We start from the raw sequence: 24,804 nt of genomic DNA, 5'->3' as shown, positions 1-24,804 counted from the left end.
TGGATTTATTAATGATTTGGATGCTGGCATAGAAAGCTTCCTGAGCAAGTTTGCAGACAACACAAAATGGGGAAGGATTGCAAACACTTTGGAGGATGGCAAGGTAATTCTGAAGGATCTCAACAGATTGGAAAGCTGGGATGAAGCTAACAGGAGGAAGTTCAATGCTGACAAATGCAAGGTGCTACACCTCGGGAAGAATAATAAAACCTATAAGGACAAAATGAGTGACACCTGGCTGGATGGCAGCACTGCAGAGAAGGGTCTGAGAGTCTCGGTAGATCACAGACTCAATACGAGTCTGCAGGGTGATGCAGCTGCACAAAAAGAAAATACGGTTCAGGGATGCATCAGTGGAAGCATTAGGTGTGAGATACGGGAGCTGATATGCCTACTGTCTTTCTACTTGGCACTGGTTAGGCCTCATTTAGAGACCATCTGCAGATGCTTCCTCAGCCTGAGGAAGGGTGTTTGTGCCCGAAAGCTTATTAAGAAGAATTTTTCCAACTATTTGAGTTGGTCTAATATAAGATATTGGATTTACCCAAAGAACCTTGTCTGCCTATGTCCTTAGACCAACACAGCTACAACCTACACCCCTGTGTTCAGTTTTAGGCTCTGCATTTTAAAAAGGACATCAGGAAGTTAGAAAGGGTCCAGAGGCAGGTGGCAAAAATGATAAAGGGCTTGGAAAGCAAGCCATGCAAGGAGAGACTGAAGGAGCTAGGCTTGCTCAGCTTGTGGAAAAGGTGCTTAAGAGGGAATTTGATAGCAGTCTTCAAATACTTGAAGGACTGCCATGAAGAAGAGGGAGAATACCTTTTCTCCCTTGCTGCAGAGAGGAGGACACAGAGCAACGGCTTAAAGTTGCAGCAAAGTAAGTTTAGATTGGATATCTGGAAAAACTCCTCTGTTAGAGCAGCGAGGCAGAGGGACAGGCTGCCTAGGGAAGCTGTTCAGTGGAGGTGTTCAAGAAGACGTTGGATAGCCACAGGTCGGGGATATTCTAGGTGTAGCTAGGCCTGCACTGTACCGTGGATATTCCCCATGGTTTGGGCTTTACTGGTTGCCACATGGGGTGGGAGGGAATTCCTACCCCTTCCCCTATCCCTGCTACATATTGGGGTTTGCATTTTTTAAGCCTTCCTCAGGGGCATTGAGTGTTGGCTGCGGCCAAGGCTGGGGATTTTGAGTGGGCTGTGCCAATGCTCCTGCTGGGACTTAAACTCAGCATTTCCTCCCTAGCGGGTCTTGCTGCTCCACTTGGGATGAGACTTCAGATGGGGGGCTGAACTAGATGACCTCTGGAGGTCCTTTCTAAACCCACTTCTCTATGATTGTCCCTGCCCCAGGTCTGGCTCGGGACCAGCCCAGCCAGCATGTTGGATTCTGTTCCCAGCTTTGCCACTGAATGTGCTGCTTTCTGTTTTAAATCTTTGTTGATTTTTTTTTTTTTCACTGAACTAAATTTGTCTCGTCTCCCTCAGCAGAACAATTTGGCTTAATAATTAATAGATTGATCGCCATGGGCAATGGACATAAAAGCCCAAACTGTACATAACTGTTCTCTGTTCTAATATAAGAAAATGGCTTTACTTTTATGGTGGTAATTTTAGCAGGAATCTAAATCAATGCCCTGTTGACGACAAGGCAAATCTTCTTTTAAATAGAAATGCAGTGCAACTGAGCTAGTTAACATTATAGCACATTATTGTCTTTACTTTCAGCAATCAGCTTTTATTCACGATTTTACAATAGGTGTAAATTTTTATATCTCCTTAGGCAAGCAGAAGAATGAACTGAACTTGTAGAAAATTGCTTAAAATTGGGTATGGTGATATAACAGAGCGATAACAGCTGGCCACCTACTGGAGGAAAAAATAGGTAATCCCATAAGAAAAGTGAAAGGTCAGATGATTAACATGGAGAAAACTGCACATGGGGAAAGCTACTGCACTGGAGCAGGAAGCCAGGCTGTAACAACAAAGATTTGGTGGAAATTTATGGTGTGTTAGGAAAGAAGGTGGATGCTTTCGGCTGACTTTCCATTGCAGGATGTGGGAGCGGGGCAAGACAAAGTGCAGGACAGCAGTCCCACCAGATGAGGCATCGCTGGGCACGGAGGCAGGGATGGGTGTCTGGGAGATGAACAGGGAGAATCACGGGGACTCAACAGGAGTATTATGGAAGCACCCAAAGATGCCAAGCAGGGAAAGGAGCCCCGCTATGCCAGATGCTGAACAGACACGTAAGAAAAGGCACCAAGAACTTCTAATAGTCTAAGCAGGAAACACCTCGGTAGTGTAATTCTGGAGTCATCATCAGGATGTGCTACGGAGGAAGACAGGGGCTTTGCTTCCAGTCCCCCTTCCTGGAGAAATGGGCACAGGTATTGGCCAGAAGGATGCAGGGATCCATCGTTCATCACGTGGGCACAGAAGGGAATTGGTGAGTATTTATTCACCAAGGCGGCCCCGGGGGTTACAAGAAATAATGGCCACAAGCTAGCAGAGAGCAGATTTAGATTGGACATTAGGAGGAACTTCTTCACAGTTCGAGTGGCCAAGGTCTGGAACGGGCTCCCAAGGGAGGTGGTGCTCTCCCCTACCCTGGGGGTCTTCAAGAGGAGGTTGGATGAGCATCTAGCTGGGGTCATCTAGACCCAGCACTCTTTCCTGCTTATGCAGGGGGTCGGACTCGATGATCTATTGAGGTCCCTTCCGACCCTAACATCTATGAATCTATGAATCTCCCAAGAGTAGGGGGAAAGGCTGCATGGAGACCGTCCAGCTCCTCCTGGCCACCTGCCTTCATGATGCTGTGGTTCCAATGAAGTCAGGTTCCCTGGAGGTTTCTCCTGGCCACCATCCTCATGCACTGCTGTTTGGACTCATAGAAGAGACCCCAGGCCAGGAGGTCATCTAGACCAACCCCTGCTCAAAGCAGGACCATCCCCAACTAGATCATCCCAAGCACGTCTATGTCTACATGAGTCTTGAAAACCTCTCAGGATGGAGATTCCTTTAGGGAAAGATTCCTCCTATCCCTCTAAGGATCTAGTTTGACTCCACTATGATGCTCTGGGGTATCTCGGCAGGGTTGAAGATGTGGTGCTTAAAGCCTTTCCTCTGCTCTCTCAGACCTTGACTCAGTTTCTATCCCTGGGGTCTGTGCTAGCAGGGTGGCCCAAGCCATGGAGGTGGTGCTCCCCACTTCCATGCTTCCTCAGATGCCTGTAAGAAGTCCCCATCCCTATCACAGCCACCCCCACCTTGCGGAGGACAATGTGGCCTATTTTGAACAGCCACATGAAGGGGGAAGGAAGAAGCTCCTTACGAGTCTATTTAGAAATAACTGGCATGTGCTGCAGCACTCCTATAGGGCCTCTCTGAGGCTGAGCTGATGGGTGGGAGCTAAGGAGTGCAATGGACATGAAACAGGAAGGGGAATTAGCCTGTGCCGGTTCACTGTGCAATGCAAAGAGTGAATAAGCAGGATAAAGACTAAAGAGCAAATGCAGCCTTTCGAAAGCCCTCTGTTTGGATGATCTTGGGTAGTACAGGCCACACAAGGAAGGCAATTTTATTTTTCCCTTATCTTGACTCTGTCCCTTTAAGAAATAAGGAGAGGAAAGAGAAATAATAGAGATATGGAAGAAATCTCATTTCTAGAGCACTCCTGGTGCAATAAACATATTCTTTCAAACTACTCTGCTCCTGTGGATAGTCAGCTGTTTCGACTCAGATAAGCAAAGTCATGGCACATTGAACTTGCATTGCTTCACAGGATGAAATGTTATTTCATATCCCCAGATGGGAGAGCCCCAGTTTCTATTGCAAAATGTGCCTTGCACCATTTATCTTGGGATTCTGCAGCACTGGCCCTGGGTATGACCGTAAACTGCATCCTACTGGAGGGCCTGGTGGCAGGACGGTAGGGCTATTCGTGGTGGGTTGGCTCCTATAAAATACCATAACATTGCAACCTCCAGAGTAAGATGAATAGAGGGCACCTCAAAACCCTAGCCCCTGCTTTCATGCAGGTATTTCTTGGTTGGAGAAAGGCTAAGGGACATCACCCTGCAGAAACGTGCCCTCTAGGAGGCATTAGGCAGTCAACAGCAGTTGTTATCTGTTGCTCTCTGGCAGAAGCTACAACCATTGAGGCGTTGAACATCTGGACTCGGTCTGGCCTTTGGATTCTGTCTCAGTGGTCTCAAGAGGGGATGGGAGGTTTTGGGCAGCTTCAACTCCTCCATATTCTTGTCTAGACATATGCATCAAAGGTCTTGGGCTGATGGGCACAGGACTCCATACAAGTGGATTCATCCAGCACCCGACTAGAGCTTTTCAATGTACACCATGATCTAGAGGCTCTCATTATATGTAGCACTTGGGGCAGAAACCAGGCAGGGCAGGTCATGTCATACCTGCCACCAAGGTACATGCCACTTCGAGGCCCAACAACTCGATACCCAGGCAGAATGGCAGCGGTGGAGGAAGGAGAAGGAGAAGGAGACCAATCCAGGCTATGAATCCTACTCCCCCATGCAACAACATGCCCTCGTTCCCAAAGAACGTGTGCATCTAGAATCGGGGTTCTCAGTCACCTGAGGACCCATCAAGCCTGACGGACGTCATCCTCAACTTCAAGGGACCGCTGCCAACTATATGCAGCACTGGGGGCAGAAACCGGGCAGGCCGAGAACTGAGGCCTCTGGTTTGCACTTCCAGTTTGTTTGGCGATTGCAAAGGTCATTGTGTAGTTCAAAGCCCCACCTGCAATTTGTGCTGGACAAAAGGAAAACACAGCTGAGTGAAAACGTAGCCCTGATGGTAAAATATTCGTCTCTCATTTATCAAGTGTTCCCAAATGTTCCAGGCACTTGACATATAGAAAATAAAGGAGCTCTTCCTTTGGAGATCATACCCTCTAATACTGAGGGTCTGCAGACTATGGCTATACCCTGTTGTATCCGTATGTAGAACGTGCCAGGGAGTAAGATCTGCACCTTGTTTTTGAAAGGCAGAATGAAAAGAAAAAGATCTTTCCTTGCAGTAAGTAACTGAGTAGCAGCAGCTAGGGATCCTGGCCTGCTCATTGGTTTTCTTTCTATTGATCTCATACAAAGGTACTTTCACTTTCACGTGCCAGAAGTTTAAGCTGCAAAAGCTCTTACCATATTTCCTCAGTTATAATGTGCACCCCAATTCCCAGGCACCAGTTTTTGGAACAAAGGTTTATGAGCAAATGCTGTATATGCAAAATGATCAAGGTAAAACTGGCACAGGGCCTTGTTCCTTCCAAAGTCACAATCTGAGTTTTCCCCAGGCAGCGCTGGGGGTATTTACATATCAGATTCTCACTTTGGTCTCTGTCTAACAGGAGATAAAGTTGCACATTTTCTTTTTTCAGCCCCTCCTGTGCTCTGCCTGGCTGTCGGGCATCTGGTTTGTAAACTTTTCCAGAGGTTGACTGCAGAGTACCGTCACTGCAGTTTAGGAGTGAAGGGACAGGATGAGGGCAGGCAGCATGCTCCGATTTGCCATTGTTCTGTACTTAGGGTGCCCTATCTTTTGTCCTTTCTCTTTTTCCCAGGGAGTAGTGAGATGTACTAAGTTCAGGCTACTTCTTGCCTGAAGGGCCTTTCCACTGCACCTAGAGAAGGCCATGTGGCTTCCCTGTAGAAGTAAGGACTAAGTTGTGGGTGGTCTAGCTTAGCAGTTAGGTCACTGGGGGAGGGCAAGAGCAAAAAGCTGATTCAGGGGTCAGGAATGAGAGACCAACTTACCAGATCCAAAGGGAGATCCAAGGGCAGAGTCTCAAGCACAAACTGAGATAAGGGCCAAGAGTCAGATGCTGGTGCCAAAACCAGGATGAGCTGGGAGGCATAGCCAAAGTCAGTGTATGCCAGGAGGTCACAGCCTAAGCTAGGACGGACTGAGAGTCAGACGCTGAGTCAACAGATCCAAAGGGAATATCCAGAAAGTCCAAGTCCAGGAACAAAGCCAAGCAGGGTCAAGAGTCAGAGATCCAGGAGCACAGGATCAGAAAGGCTCAGCACAACAGGCCTTCAGAAGAAATACTGGCTGGCCTGAAGCCTACTGCCGCCGGAGGAACGAAATGGGGGAGCTGCTTTCCCCTGTAGTCAATCATGAAACCCAAGCAGAAGTCCATTGCTTCATTAGCTTGGCTGCCCATCAGAGCTCCAGGCTGGTGTGGCCAACTCTGTAATTAGCCCAGGCCGGGCTGTGTCTATTAGGGTCCTTGACAGCAGTACTAAAATGCATGCAATCTGAGTTTCAAATCTTGTTTCTCAGCTGAGAGCCAGGCTTGCAAATTCTCCATTAAAGCAACTCTTCGCAGTGTCGACTGAGGACGCATTTGCAGCCAACAATTGACCCAGTGGCTGGGTCTCCCCATCTCTGCTCTGGGTTGCAGAAAAAGCCAGATGTGCAACAGGGAACAGGGAGCATCCTAAGACCACATCAGGTCTTCCGTGGATGATAAGGTGCTCGGGAGTGCCCTACTCTACAGAGGTCCTCCATCATGCTCCCACTGTAAGGCTTTGCCCTAGAGACCATCTCCACCCCATTGAGTGGTGTCACCCCGAGAGTGGCACACTCGATGGTGCTTGGCGTGCTGCAGCCTCGCTACTTCAGAGATCCTGGAAGCTGGTACTGAGGTTGACAGAACAGGTCCAAAGTCCTAACAGATAAGCTCTGAGACTTTTATGAATGTGCTTCTTTACCTGCTACCTAGCTGCTCTCAGCTTGTTGTTGCCTCTTACAGAACCAAACCACATCTCTAAGGTTCAGAGGAGGAGATGAGATGGACCATAGCTGCAAAGGGTGAAAATCATGTCATCCTGCAGCACGATCCCATCTGGAAGGAAATCCGATAGATCAAAAGCAAGGCCACGTGCACTTGCAGGCTTTCATCAGAGGTCTGCTCAGACTAGAAGGTGCCATTCAGCAGCCCCTGGAGCTGCATGGGGAGGTTGAGCTCTGGATCCAGACATGTCTTGGTGCCAAGGTCATTCCAGGCCTCATTTTCCGCTTGCTTGACATTAGTTTCACACTGGTGGAACCCATTGATCTCCCAGTATATGCCAGTGTCACTTGGAAGAGGATTGGGTTCTCCTTCTAAATGGGCAGGACAGCACCCCATTATCTGAACACCTCCCAGTTCTGGGGGAGCCCTGAGCAGTCTGTAATGGGTTTGCTGGCTGGTTCCCAGAAACATCTTGGATTCGGTAGAGCAGCAGACCCAGGTCTCCTTTGAGCTTGGCCCTGTACCTGTTCTGGGGCAGACCAAATCCGAACATCCCTGCAGCAGGAGGAAACTCTGATTCTGCATCCACACTCAGATGCTTTGGCTTTCACTGGTTTTGGCCATTGACATAAATATTCCCCCCTTAAGCAAATACAGCATGGGGGAACGGTGCCAGGTAGCCATCACAGTCTCTTGAGTGGGCCCAGGAAGGATTGTGGCAGCGGCTTCCTCTTCTGGCCCTATTAATCCTTAAACCTGACCTGTGGCAGCCTCTTTAAGAGCCCAGTCCAGGCACCTTTCAATTCTCTGCCGAGGCTGACTTGGAGGCTAGCAGTTATTTTGTGATGTGTTTGTCTCTTGTCTGGGAACTACAGTGCAAGCACGAGCTTATTCCAGGCAGAGTAGAGCCATTGGATGGCAGTGATGTTATTTTTCAGCGCTTCGAGCTGTTATGGGCCGGTGCTGTTAAATTGCCTTCATTACTCCAGTGCCTTCGGCATGGATTTTGGATGCTGAGACTTGCAGGGAAGGAGCTGGGAAGGAGGTGCTCTATAGGGATGATTTTTAGGTGAATGTCTGACACCGAGGGGCAGTGTATGCACAAACACAATAGGCCTGATCTAGCTGTGTATGTCTATACCACACCCATTGCCATGTAATTTGGGAGAGCTTTATCTAAGTGCATGCTGAAGGTGGGCAGGCCAGTGAAATGCTCCAGTGTATCTGGCTTGCTGCGAGCCCGTGTAGCCAAAGAGCAATTAAGTCAGATGCAAGATCTCAGCATTGGCAAGCGTCTTTAATATCCCCTTGTTGAGTTTTTTTGCAGTTTGGTCTCAGCAGTCACCTCTGGGTCCCCAAGTAGCTTATCGCTGCCTCGTGTTACCCCAGACCCTAGGCCGGTGCTGGTTCTGGCTTTCCTCTGCCTTCTGGCTTAGTTCAAATGATTGTGTACCCAACGACCCTACCCTTTCTTGCATGCCAGGAAGGTGCAGGGGCCAGTAACGCAGGGAAGCTGGGTAGTGAACGTGACTTGCTTGAGCTGGGGCGATAGGGACTGTTAAATCCAGGCCTGAAGCTCCTACTCTTTGAGGCGTGCACAGCAAAATTTGTCCCCTTCTCTCCCCGCTTTCCCCCCTTCTGCAGGGGCTTTATAAAGTTCTCCCTCTTTTGTTGTGCTCACGTCGAAGGAAGCGTTTCTTCAGTGTTTGTGGATTTCTCTCTCTCGGCTAATAGGTTCCTATGCAGTGGATTGACTCCATCAGTGCTCAAAATACCAGTGTTGGAGCATCAGGGATGGATTTGGTAGCCGTGCTGGTCTGCGGCAAAAAAGAAATGCAAACCTCTATAACTCTCGGTCCCTTTTATTTGACCAGCTAAGAAACTGCAACTTGCACAAAAGCCTCTCTCAGACGCCGGGGAACAGACTCTCATCTTCAAAGGTCCCCGGTGCAAAATGAAGTTTAATTTCTACCTAAGAGGATTTTTACCATCTTGGATTTGTCCTCAGCCTCAAGATGGGTGGGTGTGCTCGAAAGCTTGCAAAGAAAGATCATTTTTTTTGCAATGTCTTAGTTGGTCTAATAAAAGGTATTGTCTCTGAACCTAGAGCTGTAGTGTTAAAGCAGCTTCTCCGCCGCTGAGAGGATGGCACCGCTCCCTCCCGGAGACAACACAGGATTTGAAGCCATCTCTCTTTCCTCCTTAATCCTCGCTGTCTGCTGAAGGTCCGTGTTCGGACTGCCGGGAGAGGATACGCCCTAGATGATCTTTGCTGAAGTGCTTCTTCGGAAAGCTTTCTACTTGAGACTGAAGTGGCTTACACTTAGATCCGGCGGAGGAAGAAAAGGGTTGTAGGAGATTGTAGCTTCGGCAAAGTGAATGTAACCGCAGGAGTTACAAGGGAGTCTTGTATGAAAGCCGACGCACGTATATAAGGCAATCACTGAAAAGTTGATTGCCTTTTCCTCTAGCCCAACCTGGATCCTCGATACACATATATATATGGCCCGCTCTCGGTTGTGCTGGTCAGGTCCCTGAAACCAGGGCAGCTCCAGACCTGCTGGATCAGCTTGGGGCCTATCTTTTGTTTGGAGGGGATTAAGAAAAGAAATGCAAGCGGATGACCTAGCCAGGGCACAAACACACACAAAGGCTCAAATCCCATAGCCCTTTGTCCATTATTGAAGCAAGCCGCTCACTGAATTCCCCTGCTGCTTTGCAGGATTTGTCCTTGTGGGGGAGAGACAGAAAGTGATAATGAGCCGAGGACTGCACCCAAAACTCGCCCCCCTCCCTTCAGGCTGCAGGACCCTTCCTCGTGTACTGCCTGGGCCACCATTTGTTAGCAAGGCTTTGTCCTCTCCATTGGCACCTTTCACAAGCTGGGCAGTGGCAATGCGTAAACCAGGGGTGGGCAAAATGCAGCCTGCGAGGCCCCGAAAAAATTTAGAAAATTAATATGTATCTGCCCCTGGCTGCCTGTCCTGCAGCCTTGATGCCTTGCCAAAACTCAGTAAGCGGCCCTCTGCCCAAAATAATTGCCCACACCTGGCTTAAACTGCCAGTGCATCCCAGTGCTTGGAAGAGCCAGTCATCACCAGAGCTGCCTCCAACATGGTCCTCTGTCCTGCAGGAGTTTCTGCAACTTCCCAACATTTCCCGGGTCAGGGCAAATAGTCAGAATTTTGCAAATAGTTGTAACCAAACATTTAAAGCAATGTAGACTGAGGTAGCCCAGTACGGTTGCCAACCCTCCAGGATTGCCTTGGAGTCTCCAGGAATTGGATATAAATCTCCAGGAACGTGCTGAGCGTCACCCGAGAGATCAGTGATAGGGCGTTCATTAGAATAAATATTAAACGTCGACTCTGATTCATACAGTAATCCAGTGGGGTTTTAAAATGTAAGAATCATGTGCATTTGCCTTCCTGACGTAAAATCTACGTACAGTAATTTGTATACGCAAGCATGCGGGCATGCTGGCATTGTGTGTCACGGGCACGATGGCGTTGTGTGTCACGGGCACGTTGGCGTTGTGTGTCGTGGGCATGATGGCATTGTGTGTTGTGGGCACAATGGTATTGTGTGTCGCGAGCGTGTTGGCATTGTGTGTCGCGGGCATGATGGCATTGTGTGTCGTGGGCATGTTGGCGTTGTGTGTCGCAGCCACGATGGCGTTTTGGAAACCTCCGGGAATAGACTCAAACAGAGTTGGCATCCCTATAGCTCAGATGGTTTTGCTTTGATTTAGGGTTGAAGGCGTTTCATTGCCATTTTGAGTGGGGTTTTTCCCACCCCCACTTTATTTGCGATGTTTGACCAAACTGTTCAAAGTGGGATAGAGCACTAGTTTGGAGACTTTCTTTCCTAAAGAAAAGAAAATAGTAAACGTGGTGAACTCAGCCCTTTCTTGGGGCTGTTGTTGGTCTTGATGAATTTGCATTTTCTGATCAAACACATTTTGCCAAGAACTTCACAGCTGCCGCTAGTTATCACATTCGTGCAGGAATCTCATTCTTGGATGACCAGGGAGAAAGGCCTCGGCTAGACGTTGACTGTTTGCATAAAGTTAGCACTGGGACCTAGCTTACTTTTAAAGGCCGGCAAACTATCTTTGGCTTGGATTATTGAATCGTAGCAAGGGGCCTAATAAATCACCTAGAAAACCTTGCTACGGAGATGTAATCTCACAGCTTGAAGAAAATGTGAGCGTTTCAGTTTTGCCATCATCTTTGCCTCCCTTTTATACCAGGTCTGGCAGCAACTTGAGTAATGGGACTGAGCATGAGGGTAAGAGCCATTTTGCAGCTTAGCACAGGATGACGTGGGTTGTCTCTATTTAGAATACCTATTTTGTGGCCTGTGCTCTACCTGTACTGCGTGGGGCAGGTCACCCGCTGGTGCAAATTGCTGGGATTGCTCTGTGACTGATGGAGCTACCCACAAGTATGCCAGCTGGGGAAGTGGGTCCATGTATTATGCCAGCTGAGAAACTGGGTCTGTGTCCTTTTTGTATGCACAAAGCATGCTTTCAGCTGGACTATAACCTTCCAGGTGCACAAAGGGGCACTGCCTTCCCACGCTGCCCTGGGAACAGACCAGGGCATGGATTATGATGGTCACAATTCTCTTGGGAAAAGCATAAGCTCCTTTTTTTTTTGTGGAACGGTTAATTCATCTATGTGCAGCAGGCCAGCAATTACTGTTGGTGTGATTTGGCAGGTAGACAGTGCCCGGGAACCAGCAGCCAGCTGTGCAAGGTGCTGTACGGGTCAAAAGGACTATCTGTCCCTTGCAGATCTCAGCCACTGCTTGGTGACGGGAGGAGGTGGTGGCATATGGGCTATTCTTCACCCCCAGCACCTGTCTGTCCCCTTTGTCGCTGTGTCACTGAGCAACCGCCAGTCACAATCTGAGCAGAGCCAGGCAGAGGAGCAAGGCTTCTGCGTGTAGTTTAATCAGGAGAGAGACCTTAGTAAGACCAATGACCACCTGTTTGATGGACTGGCATCCTTATTCAAAGGCCTCTATTGAAAGGGCCTTGGGGATTTGTAAGCCGGATGAATTTGAAGGACAATGGTGGGAATTATACAGGGCTGAACCTGGCCCCAGAGTCTGGGAGAAGTTTGGCTTCAAAAGAAAATCATTAATTATTTTTACAAAGACTTCCCTGGAGGGTGGGGAGGAAAGGCTGTTGGCCCAAACGGATGGGTCTCCAGCGCCCAGGGAATAAGCACAAGACAAAGCAGTGCAGCCAGATGAATTTTCCTTATTTAACCTGTGAACCAATAATTCTGGGGGGAAAAAAGGTGATTTCTGTTACATCTGAGTTCTGGGTGATTGCATTTCATCCTAGCTCCGTTAAATGACTCCCCTGCTAGGATCTCGTGAAATAGGTTGTTTGTGCCGGCAGCTGCTGGCTCCCGGAAATCAGTCCTATTGGAACGCACTGTTTTTATTAGGAATGAGGAGCTCGGAGGATGAGCTGTTCGCGCCTCAGTGGCTGCTCACCTGACTTCCTAATACTTGCTGCTGCGGGCACCGCGTTGCCTCCGTATCATAACCAGCAGCGAGGAGGGCAGTCATCTTCGCTCACTTTTCCTCGCACTATGGACCCAAATTCAGCTCTTGTTTGCAGCTCCGTTTCCTTGAGAACATTTGTCCTATAACGTGGAGGATGTTTAAGGATAGGTACCCCCACCCTTCGTGTGCCCGTGCAAATGAGATGATGATGTATCAAAATGGGCAAGGCTATGCTAATAGGCAGAGTATTTGACTACTGCTGGGAAATGCTCTGTGGAGAGGGGTCAGCTTTGGCAAAGTTGTCCTTCTCCGAGCACTTGGATCCAGATGTCCTAAACCCCCTGCCAGAGCCCCAAACACCAGCTCATGAGTCTGATTTTTCTCTGGAGAGTTTGTGAGCAGGGCTGTGGTCCGTGCGCACTTGCTGTCCCTCTGTTAGTCATTCTCATGCTTTGCTCCCTCTTGGCTTCGTGTTTTCGGGGTGGTGGTGGTTCCCTCTGCCCCTGGACCTTCAGGATGGAGGGGGTTCTTGCTGGGTTCAGCGTTTTGCCCTGCAGATGTGGCTTCGGCGTCCTGCTCTGCAGAAGCTGAAGTTTTTGTGTCCATCCTAATATAAAATCTGCCTCCGGAGGAGATTTTCCTGCAACGGCTGATGAGTTACTTGGTTCAGGAGGGGCTTGGGGCCAAGGAGGCTTTTGATCCAGTTTTCCATTCTTTACTCTCGCAGCTGAAGTTTTCCTTTCCTGGTGACCCGCCAGTTCCTTCAAACGGAGACGGCGACTGATCTCTCCTGCTGCGAGGGGTGGTTTCTGCTGTTATAGCGAGCCTGTTGCATGAGGCCGGTCATGCCCATCCAAGGTTTAAATAGCTCCAAATAGTCGTCGCTGCTGGTCCTGAAGCACCCTGTCCATGGGATAGCTTCTGGGAGCAGGAAACTTGTGGGTGAGCCAGGTCACCCGAGGAGTGACTTTGAGAGCCCCAAGAAGAGCATGGGGAAAAGTAGTTGGGGCCAGGCACAGCTACAGCCACCTGGGCCCACCGGGGAGGGAAGCCCCATGGCCCCAGTAAGGGGGTGGTGTGGCGCCCCAGTGAGGGGGTGGAGACGAGGACCCCCAGTGCGGGGAAAACCAGAGGGTGGGATCCCACTATGTCTGAGTGTATAGAGTTTCCCTGGAAGGGGCCAGGGCAAGCTTAGGCTCGGTCAGGTAACTGGCTGGCCACTACCCCAGTGAGGGTGGTAGGAGAAGCCCAAAAGACTGTACATCTACCACCCAAGGTATGAGCTAGCTAAAGCCTATGGCCTAAAGGGCCTGCTGCAAGAGGGAGCAAGGCAGTACAAGTTGTCGAGGCACGCTAAAGGAGCTGGCAGACATCGTAGCACAGCCACTGGCGAGGGTGTTTGAGAACTCATGGTGCTCGAGCGAAGGTTGGAAGAGGGCCAATGTGGTGCCCATCTTCAAGAAAGGGAGGAAAGAAGACCCGTAAAACTACAGGCCAATCAGTTCGACCTCAATCCCTGGGAAGATTTTGGAAAAAATTATCAAAGAAATCATTTTTGACAGGCTAACAGAAGGCAACGTAATGAGGGACAGCCAGCACGGGTTAGTCGCGGGTAGGTCTTGCTTCACTAATCTCATTTTCTTCTATGATCGGTGACATGTCACCTGGACCAAAGGGAAGAGGTTGATATCATATATTTGGACTTTAAAAAAACCTTTGACCTGGTGTCCCATGATGTCCTTATGGAAAAATTGGGCAACTGCAGCCTTGACTACTCCACAGTCCGATGGCTGGGGAACTGGCTCCGAGGTCGGGCCCAGAGAGCGGTAGTCGACAAAACCAAATCAACACGGCAGTCGGTGATTAGTGGCGTCCCCCAAGGCTCTGTCCCTGTACACTTTAATGTCTTCATAAAGGATCTGGACCTTGGTGTCAAAAGCAGACCGGCTAAGTTCACCGATGACACCAAACTTTGAGGAAGTGTCCACACTTGAGGAGAGGCTGGTGATCCAGGCCGACCTCGATAGGCTTGCAAGGTGGGCAGATGAAAACCTGATGGCATTCAAAACACAGAAATGCAAGGTGCTCCACCTCGGGGATAAAAACACGCATTGCACTTATAGGCTCGGTGATGGTACGCTTGCTAGCACCATGACCGAAAGAGACTTGGGGGTCACGATTGACCACAAGATGAACATGAGCCACCAACGTGATGCTGCAGCTGGCAAAGTGAACAAAACGCTGGCTTGCATCCATAGATACTTCTCAAGCAAATCCCAGGATGTCATCCTCCCGCTGTACTCTGCGTTGGTGAGGCTGCAGCTGGAGTACTGCGTCCAGTTTTGGGCTCCACAATTTAGGAAGGACGTGGAGAAGCTGGAAAGAGGAGAGCCACGCGCATGATCAGAGGAGAGGATAACAGGCCTTATGACGTGAGGCTGCGAGCTACGGGACTCTTCAGCCTGGAGAAGCGCAGACTCAGGGGGGACCTGGTGGCTGCCTACAAGTACATCAGGGGTGTGCATCGGGATCTGAGGGAGCGCTTGTTCACCAGGGGATGACAAGATCCAGCAGTTACAAACTCCTCCAAGACCGTTTTAGGCTGGACATAAAGAAAAACTTCTTTGCTGTCCAAGCCCCCAAAGCCTGGAACAGACCCCCCCCCCGAGGTGGTGCAAGCACCTACTCTGGACACTTTCAAGATACCTTTGGCTGCCTATCTCACTGGGATCCTTTGACCCTAGCTGACTTCCTGCCCCTTGGGTGGGGGACTGGACTTGATGATCTTGCAAGGTCCCTTCCAGCCCTCATGTCTATGAAATCCAGTGAGGTGAGTGGAGCCAGACGCTTGGGTTGAGGAGCAGGCTGGAGTGATGCATCAGGCTGGATGAGCCTTGGAGACCCCCGAAGTGCTGACTGTAGCTGGGTGAGGAGCTGTGCAGACCCGCTCCGAGCAATGTTCTGCACCTCGGGTGGTGGCTGCACGTAACGCTTCTGCACGGCACAGCGATGACTGAGCCCAGCCCACGGCTGTCCTGCCCTCGCTCCTAAGAGGACAGGTGTGGTCAGCGTGCCAGCCACACCGCCTGATCCTGCCTCCCTTGTGAAGAATGGGATGTCCGAGGACATGCATAACATCTCTGACTGCTCATGCCTCCCTGTTGACCTAACCAGTCAGCTGGGTGGGAGGGGTGGGTGGGTCTGCAGGGGATCTGTGATGCTTTAGATGGAGATTCACAACTCTTTAGCTGCTCAAGTGCGCTCATTTTGAGGGACACTTTGCTCCATCCTAGAAAATGTCCATCTTAAGTTGCTGTGCAAGGTTGGGAAGCATCCCCTGATCTGAGGAGGCACGTAGATGCCCCTGTAGCTTACATCGTTCTGTCTGTCCCACCAGAGTTTCTAGTTTTTCTGCACTTTAGCATCTTCCTCTGGCTCAGGATGGGCAGACCGAATATTCATGAACACTTGGGTGGCCCTAAACAGCACATCTCTTTGAACTCATCTGTATCCCTTTTTTGCAAGAGATGGTTTGGAATAACCTGAGAACCAGGATCAATTATCAATAATCAATCCTATCCCTCAGCTGCCATGATGGAGCCTTCAGCTCTGGGCCAACTCCACGGGCATGCTACAGAATTAGGATGCATAGTGCTGAGATGCCAGTTTGGTACCTGTCACCTCCTTTATAAGCATTGCTGTCATCAATTCTGCTGGTCTCTGCACATCGCTGTCAGCCTGAGGTGCAAGAAAGGATCACTATAAAAGCTTGCCAACTCTGCACTGATAGTTTTGCTCTCCTTGCATTTCTGTATTTTCTTCTGGAGCAGCAATAGCAGGAGAGAGTCAATCTACTGCTTTGCTAACTGGGGGCGGGAAATTATATAGATCTGTTGTAGTGTTGCGTGTCCTGTCAGGGTGCTGATGAATTCTGACGCTCGGTGTCTTTTCACGGTGCAACCAGCTGTTGCTGGTCAGTGCTCATCACGTAGCCTCCTTTGAGTCTTGGGGCATGGTCCTTCCCACAGTCCAAGTCGCAACTGCAGCTTGTGTGAACTGACTTGTGCAAGCTTTAAATGAGTGAGCTCAGATACTGATAGGATCACAGCTGCCGCTGCATGCAGCCCAGCTCAGGGGAACGGCCCAAGGACTTACCCAGGGTCCTGGGCAAGGTTTGCAGCCTGCATTTCAGTTCCAGGTTGCTGCAGATGGGCAGGCAGGTTTCTGATGGCATCATGCCCATGTTCTGTTGGAAGATGCATCCAAATCAGGTGTTTCTAGAGAATTTTTTTCTCTCTTGAGGAATTAGCATGCTCTGGCATCCTCTACTCTGGTGTCCATTGAGCAGGAGTACTGCTGGGTTCTCTGTAGATGCTCCAGTCTAGAGGGGATGTATTCAGAGCAGCCATAAGGCCTGATCCTCCCCTCTCCATTACACCAATTTGATACAGGCTTAAATCCATTGAATTCATTGGAGTCCTTCCCAACTTGCCCTGGGGCAAGTGAGAGCATCAGGCCCTTAGTGCATTAATTCCAGTGCCTAGGGGCACCAGGACCCAGTCACATCCTCAGCTGTACCCTCCAGGCTTTCACACACATCTTTAATGCCTTGTTTATTTTCCCTAAAGCAAAGAATATATCATTAACTAATCGGCCTCGTTTAATACCTCATAGTCCGTGGGAGAAGCCTCAGGGCTCAGATAATTGGATACACTAGGACCCCCGTTTGAATCCTGGCAGAGACACTGAGATGGCTAGACCCGCTGGTGACCCTGGCGTTAAAACACCTGCACAGCCAGACACACTTGGCCGATCAACTTGGCCATTCAGCAGCAGATCAACTTTCTGGTGAATAGTAAATCTCTTTTTATGATGGGTGTTTTAGGTGACATGAAATTTCCTTTGCTCCCTTTGGGACTGGAAGAGCCCATGGCATCCCCCCAGCCCCCGTGTCCACCTCAATTCCTGTCTTGCCAATGATAATACAGGTGCCATGACACCATCCCCTCGAGAGCAGCTGATTTCAAGGACAAATAAAGAGATTCTTGTACATCTAGATAGTGATGCCTGACTGTGAGTTACTCAGAAAATGGGGCCAGCTTTTCCAGTGAGCTGAGCATCTAACCCGGTGGGGTGAAAGGTTGCACATCTGGCCACATATTTGGGAAAATGAACTCTCCTGAATGTACGTGATATGAGTTGTGATGGCCAGGCACTGGACCCAGGTCCTAAATCTCTCCCTTTGTGCGGGTCCTTCTTTGGGATACCGTCTCAAGGCTGTTCTGCGTGCCGAGCATTTAAACTGGTCGGTCATACCAAGAAAAGCAGTGGCAGTTTTGTCTGAGAAGAGGCTGCAGCATTGGTTTAGACAATCCTTACCTGACCGTATGGCAGTAATTAAAAGGGTCGGCCAGTTCCTATAGGCGAACCCTTCCTTGTGGTATAGGCACTGCAGGAAGACTGTCCCATAAGAAACGTGCGCTTCTCAAAGAAATGGGTGGCAGAGAAAATATAAATGAGCAGCCTGAGGAATATGACAGATAAGTGGCACAACATGTTTCTGTTTGGGGGGTTTTTTTTTAATTCAGATAATTCTCAGGAAGAAAATATGAATAGGCAGCTGCGTTGTCAGCATGCTTTATCCTTTCCAAACCCACAAATAGTGATGCCAGAGACGAAGCAAGTGCAGATTAAGCATATTTGCAATGGAAATGAAAGGGAACGCTAGTAAGGCCGCAGTCGTCTACCTTGATTCACGCTCATCTGCAGGGGATCTTTTTTTTCCTGAGGTTTAAATAGCTTATGGCACTTTTATTCATCGCCATATCTCATCTTCAGGAGACGCTGCACTTCTTCCCTTCCAGCTGGGGCCTGAAATGGAAATGCTTGGATCTGGGTGAATGCCTTTGATGAATTTTAGTGACTCTTGTTCCCAACATTATTTTAGGGATCTGCGCTGATTATGTTTGGGTTTCGTCTGCTGCCACTTTTTGTGGCTATCCCAGGAGGCATTCATTGGATGGGAAGTTTAAGGAGCGTTTCCATAAGCATTTTACAATAGTCACGCCGTGCAAATTTCCAGTCCACAATCGCACGCTTTTGTACCAATACCCTGATCCTACGAATTGTGCGCAACCAACCCGAAAACAGAAGCGTATTGTGTAATCTGCACGTCCAATCAAGATGGCTTACGTGTCCGATCCTTACTGCTTCCAAAGACCTGCTTGTGAATGAGCTGTAACCATTCACAGAAATCATCTGGTGGATACCAAAGACATTAAAAAAGAGAGAGATCTTTTTGTAGACAACTATCAAATGGGGGGAAAAAAGCCAGAAATGAGTCAGATATTGTAATTATGACTGATTATGAATTATCTGGCCACCTCATGATTGGACAAAATAACGGAAAGCGGCTGTTTCTACTTGATTTCCAGTTAGCAAAATGCCTGAAATATCTCCGCAAAGTATGCGCCGATGAGATTTCCAGCTGGTTTATTGCATCGGAGAGGCCTGGATTAGTTGTGAAGGAGCCCCGGGGTGGACCTGGTGTTTTCGGTTCATTGATGGGTGACACCCGTGCGCCCGGGGCACACCCAGCATTTGATATAGTCAGCGGGTATCTTTCTGGGGCTGGGTTATCCTATAACTGCAGCATTTCTTGCACCTTTTCCTGGTGCTGTGCTCTCCTCGAGATCAGACACTGGTCTGGGTGGACCTTGGGTCTGATCCAATATGGCAATTATGTTTTCACTGCCTTCAGCGGATCTGCACGGAGGTCAGTTAGCTCAAAAGGCGTTGGGGTCTGGTGCTGCAAAAGAGCCTGGGAGAGTCAAGCCATGGCCTTTCCCCCCTCCCCCTTGCTGTGCTGCTGGTGTTTCCCATCAGTAATTAGCAGGAACAGATACTGCCGTTCCCTGGGATGGTTTCACTATGCTGACAATCCCCGGGCTCTCCCTAGGGATGGTCTCGGAGGTGATATGCCTTTGAAGCAATGCCCCCCCTTATTGATCTCCTGTCTGAATCGTTTCAGCAGGTGTTCACTCCCGGCTGCGGCATACCTGCAACCCAGCTGTAATGGTATTCGAGGCCAGCTCTGCTTTTAAAAGGTAGCTTCTCAGGGGTCGTGCTTGGCGTTTGAAATCTCACAAGCTGCCATAGACCATCCTGGACCGAGCAGATTATGGAATGGATGGGCCTGTGATCCTTGGAGATGAGCCCAGCCATGTTTGGGGGGTTGGATGATCTGGGATTTGAAGACCCACGTCCAAACATGCCCTTTCACATTTGGCTTCTGTTTGGATCTCCAGCTTGACGTCTCGCCAGAAGAGTGGGGACGTGCTGCGTTCGTCTTTGTAGTAGAGCAGTAAGACTGGATAGGGTCTCAGGAAGTCGTTTAGTCCAGGGCCATCCCTGACTTCAACCATTTTTTTTTGTCTAACCTCTTCTTAAAAGCTTTGGGAACGACCTCCTCATAATGGATCGTGTTTCTAAGCAGCTCCTGCTTTTAACCATCCCAGCAGCAGGAACCAATTACTGGCATGATTATGATGCAGCACATTGACTAAGCCTACGAGAGTGAACGCCCTCTGTTAATGAGCTGTTCTCCGGTCCCAGAGGGAGCAGCTGTAATCAGGCCGTGCTCCTTCCACCGTGCTCTCAAGCACATCCCATCCACATCGCCGCGCAGGGTGAAGCTGCCTTGAGGGGCCTCCCGAGCAAGACGGGGTAGAGGGCTTGAGAGCGGGGCAGTAGGGGGTGGCCCTCGAGATTATTTTATCCTTTCATTCCCAGGTTGAACAGAGGATGGAAATGTGGGGGGAGCAGGCTGGAGATTGGCACTCCTGATTGCTCCGTGGGAGGTGGTATGAATATAAGCCCCAAACTTGGCAAACCCTGTGTGCACAGCATTCAAGAGGGCAGGCGTCTCACGAAACCATCTGCAACTTGGGGCCGAACGAAGAGGGCACGCAAGTCTGATGCCACCCAAGAGAGGCCTGAATGCCAAGGCAAGCCCTCGAGTCCAGCCTAAATCTAAGCCAGGCTGCAAAACTGAACCACATACGACTTGCTTGACATCAAAGTGCGGCCCTACAAAGCCCACAGGTTTTACACGCACCGGCTTAGTTGACAAGCAGTCACTTGAATAACTGGGGTGCTAATTGGGAAATGATCCAGATGCGAGCACGTCATCAGGATTCAGAGGAGGAAGAGAATAGGATTTGCAAGGTTCTGGTATGTGGTGTGTGTACTTGGTTTCCATCCCAAATCATAGAGTCATTATCTAATGAGCCAGTCCTTGACCCAGCTGAGGTCTGCTCGGCAAAGGATTTGAAGAAGGAACAACACAACAGCTGCTGATTACTACAATACTCCCCCTCCCGCTGCTCGTGGCATCCACCTGTGTCTCCTACCAGAGATTTTGATTGCAGACACTCTGGAGCGGGGCCCTGCTCTTGTTTCTGTGTGGCACGGAGAGTAGTGGGGCTTCTAGGTGCCGGCGTCACAGACACCACCCCTGCTTCTCCCCGATTCGGGAGGCAGATTCAGCTCCTGGCATGAGTTGCAGCAGCCTTGGGGTTGCTCTACCGGTCCACCCTCTTCTTGCTACCTGTATGCCCCCAAAGCAGCATCCTCTCTCTGTGCTCCCCGCTGCCCAAGGTGTGTCAAATAGTGGGGGGACTGGATGCTGGTAGCACTGTGATTGCTGCAGATGCCTGTCGCTGGGAGGGGGATCTCAAGCTGGCCTCTTAGGGCCAAGGACCCTGGGCAGAGAGAGGGGGAGAGTGAGACACAGCATCCCTTTGCTCAGAGCAGAGGAATCCTCATTTCCTTATGCCTGCACCCCGCTGCCTCGCAGCTCAGCGAAGGCACAGGGCAGTTAACGTGTCCTGTCCCTCGGCAGTTTCACGGTCCCTGAGGAGTTGAAGCTAAAAAGAAAGGCCTACAAAGGATGGAGGATGGGAGTCACCTCCAAGGAGGATTATTCTGCACTGGTCCGGTCCTGTAGGGAGCAGACCAGGAAAGCCAAGGCTGCAACTGAACTCCAGCTAGCTTTGAGCATCAAGGACAATAAAAAGTCCTTTTTCAGATATGTGGGGAGCCGGAGGAAAAGCAGGGGCAACGTTGGACCCCTGCTGAACCAGATGGGGCAACTGACAACTGACGCCCAGGAAAAAGCCAACCTATTAAATAGGTACTTTGCGTCGGTCTTTCATCAGCCCCATGGGACGCCTGTGCCTGCTACAGGGCCGGGAAGTCCGGGTGAGGGTGATCCCCTGCCCTCCATTAATGCTGACTTTGTGAAGGAACATCTTGAGAAGCTGGATACCTTCAAGTCAGCCGGCCCTGACAATCTTCACCCCAGGGTACTCAAGGAGCTGGCGAGCATCATAGCCCAGCCTCTAGCGCGGATCTTTGAAAACTCTTGGCACTCTGGTGTAGTGCCCGAAGACTGGAAGAAGGCCAACGTGGTGCCTATCTTCAAGAAAGGGAGGAAAGTGGATCCGGCTAACTATAGGCCCATCAGCCTGACTTCTATCCCAGGGAAGATCTTAGAAAAGTTTATTAAGGAGGCCATCCTTAATGGACTGGCCGACGCCAACATCTTAAGGGATAGCCAGCACGGGTTTGTTGCGGGTGGGTCTTGCTTGACCAATCTCATTTCCTTCTACGACCAGGTGACCTATCACCTGGACAAGGGAGATGAGATTGATGTCATATATCTTGACTTCAAAAAAGCCTTCGATCTGGTGTCCCATGATCGTCTCTTGGAGAAACTGGCCAATTGTCGCCTTGGGTCCCCCACGATCCACTGGCTGGAAAATTGGCTCCGGGGTCGGACCCAGAGGGTAGTAATTGATGGAAGTCACTCATTGTGGTGTCCTGTGACCAGTGGGGTCCCCCAGGGCTCTGTCCTTGGACCCATACTGTTCAACATCTTCATTAACGATGTGGACACTGGAGTCAGAAGCGGACTGGCCAAGTTCGCCGATGACACCAAACTTTGGGGCAAAACATCCACGCCAGAAGACAGGCGGGTGATCCAGGCTGACCTGGACAGGCTCAGCAAGTGGGCGGATGAGAATCTGATGGCGTTCAACGCCGATAAATGCAAGGTTCTCCGCCTTGGGAAGAAAAACCCGCAGCATCCTTATAGGCTCGGCAGTGCTATGTTGGTTAGCACTATGGAAGAAAGAGACTTGGGGGTCATCATTGACCACAAGATGAACATGAGCCTGCAATGCGATGCTGCAGCTAGTAAAGCGACCAAAACGCTGGCTTGCATCCATAGATGCTTCTCAAGCAAATCCCGGGACGTCATTCTCCCCCTGTACTCGGCCTTAGTGAGGCCGCAGCTGGAGTACTGCGTCCAGTTTTGGGCTCCACAATTCAAAAAGGATGTGGAGAAGCTTGAGAGAGTGCAGAGAAGAGCCATGTGCATGATCAGGGGTCAGGGAAGCAGACCCTACGATGACAGGCTGAGAGCCCTGGGGCTCTTCAGCCTGGAAAAGCGCAGGCTCAGGGGTGATCTGATGGCCACCTACAAGTTTATCAGGGGTGACCACCAGTATCTGGGGGAACGTTTGTTCACCAGAGCGCCCCAAGGGATGACGAGGACGAATGGTCACAAACTACTACAAGATCGTTTCAGGCTGGACATAAGGAAGAATTTCTTTACTGTCCGAACCCCCAAGGTCTGGAACAGCCTGCCACCGGAGGTTGTTCAAGCGCCTTCATTGAACACCTTCAAGATGAAACTGGATGCTTATCTTGCTGGGATCCTATGACCCCAGCTGACGTCCTGCCCTTTGGGCGGGGGGCTAGACTCGATGATCTTCCGAGGTCCCTTCCAGCCCTAACGTCTATGAAATCTATGAAATCTATGAGTTATCACCGCTTTGCCTTGAAACTGCAGCCTAACGCTACAGCTGACCAAGCCCTAGAGACCTGGCGTCTGGTCATTAGAAACCATGGAGGATGCTTACTTCACCTTAATGAAGCTGTTGGGGCAACCCAAACCCTGAATCGTGTCATATTTCTCCTCCTTAATATGAGGGTCAAATGTTCTGGGGGTATCAAACCTCCATTCATCCCCTTCCCCATGCCCGTTGCCTCCATGTGCTTGTGCCGTTACCACTCTTCCCCCACGTGCCCACACCTGCCAGTGCCTGAAGGTGTCTGCAGGTGCTGAGGATGGGATGGGAAGCGGCAGGAGGGAAGGAGGAAGGGGGATGCAGAGCTTAAGACTCTGGGCAAAGATTCAGGGGATTTGGTTCCTGCTGCTGCCATGGAGCGCGGTCATGGAGTGACCCTGGGCAAAGCACTCGGGCAAGGCACTGGCCGTTTTCCAGGATGACGGTCCTGCTCTCTCACCTTTTGCCTCTCCTCCATTGTCATTGCAGGTGTTTGAGGACAGGGGCTGTCTCCCGTTCGGTGATATTCCAGCTCAATCCAGAGTGGGGACCATCGGTGTTACTATCCAAGTAACAGCAGCAATCCTCTATGTGCCCAGGGACATGCGTGCCTGGGCCTGCATTTTTGGAGCATGAATACTTTCAACCTCCTGCTTCAAAGATCTGCTCCTACATAACCTTCACCCGAGCATGGTAATTGCAAACCGGAATTGTTTGAAAGGAAGAATCCTTTTTTTTTCTCTCTCTCGAAATTTAACAGAAACGCACCAAAAGATTGTATTTTCTCCGGTGGTTGTATATCACCATTTCCTATAATTGACATGTGTTATACATTTCACCATCTCTAGGGCTAGTAATTTATACAAAATGATCATTGTTAGCTCAAGGAGGGCACACTGAGTCCTATCTATCTATCTATCTATCTATCTATCTATCTATCTATCTATCTATCTATCTATCTATCTATCTATCTATCTATCTATCTATCTATCTATCCTTCTAATCTCTTCCTTCCCTTCCTGCTTTATAATGCATCCACAGAGAAGGAGGAATATATTAGCCTTATTTTCAGTTTCCCAGATCACTCTATGACTGCAGTTATTGCAACTATTTGAAGACACCGTGTACAGGAAGGAATGGCTCTATTAACATAATAATAATGATGATACCAAATTACTCTCCCTCTTTGGAAATAGAGCTAGTCGTTTTTAGAAAGGCTTAACTGTTGGTAGCAGTCAATCAGCTGGCATAATTTGGGCTCTGAGTACTTGATAACTTTAAGGAAAATTGCTTTTCAGAATCAAGTGAGCATCCATTGACCTGAAGGAACATGGTTTGCTTCTCAGAGAGTTCAGGACTCAAAACACAGCCTGGGCTATATTAGATGAGGCCTTCTTGAGAATGGCATAGAAATATAAAATAATAAAACCACCATCTGTCTTGTCAGTCAATCAAAGCTAATAGAAGAGAGAAATTATCCCTCCGACTTTACCATTATTAGATCTTCTGTTTGTTAACAATGGGAAATGTCAGCAATGTAGAAAACTGGCTTATTGCCTCAAATTATTTCTAGGTGTCTTTATCTTGGCATGAA

The sequence above is a fragment of the Alligator mississippiensis genome, chromosome 4 (genome assembly GCF_030867095.1).
Source record: "Alligator mississippiensis isolate rAllMis1 chromosome 4, rAllMis1, whole genome shotgun sequence".
NCBI lineage: Eukaryota > Metazoa > Chordata > Crocodylia > Alligatoridae > Alligator > Alligator mississippiensis.
This window is presented reverse-complemented; position numbering follows the sequence as displayed.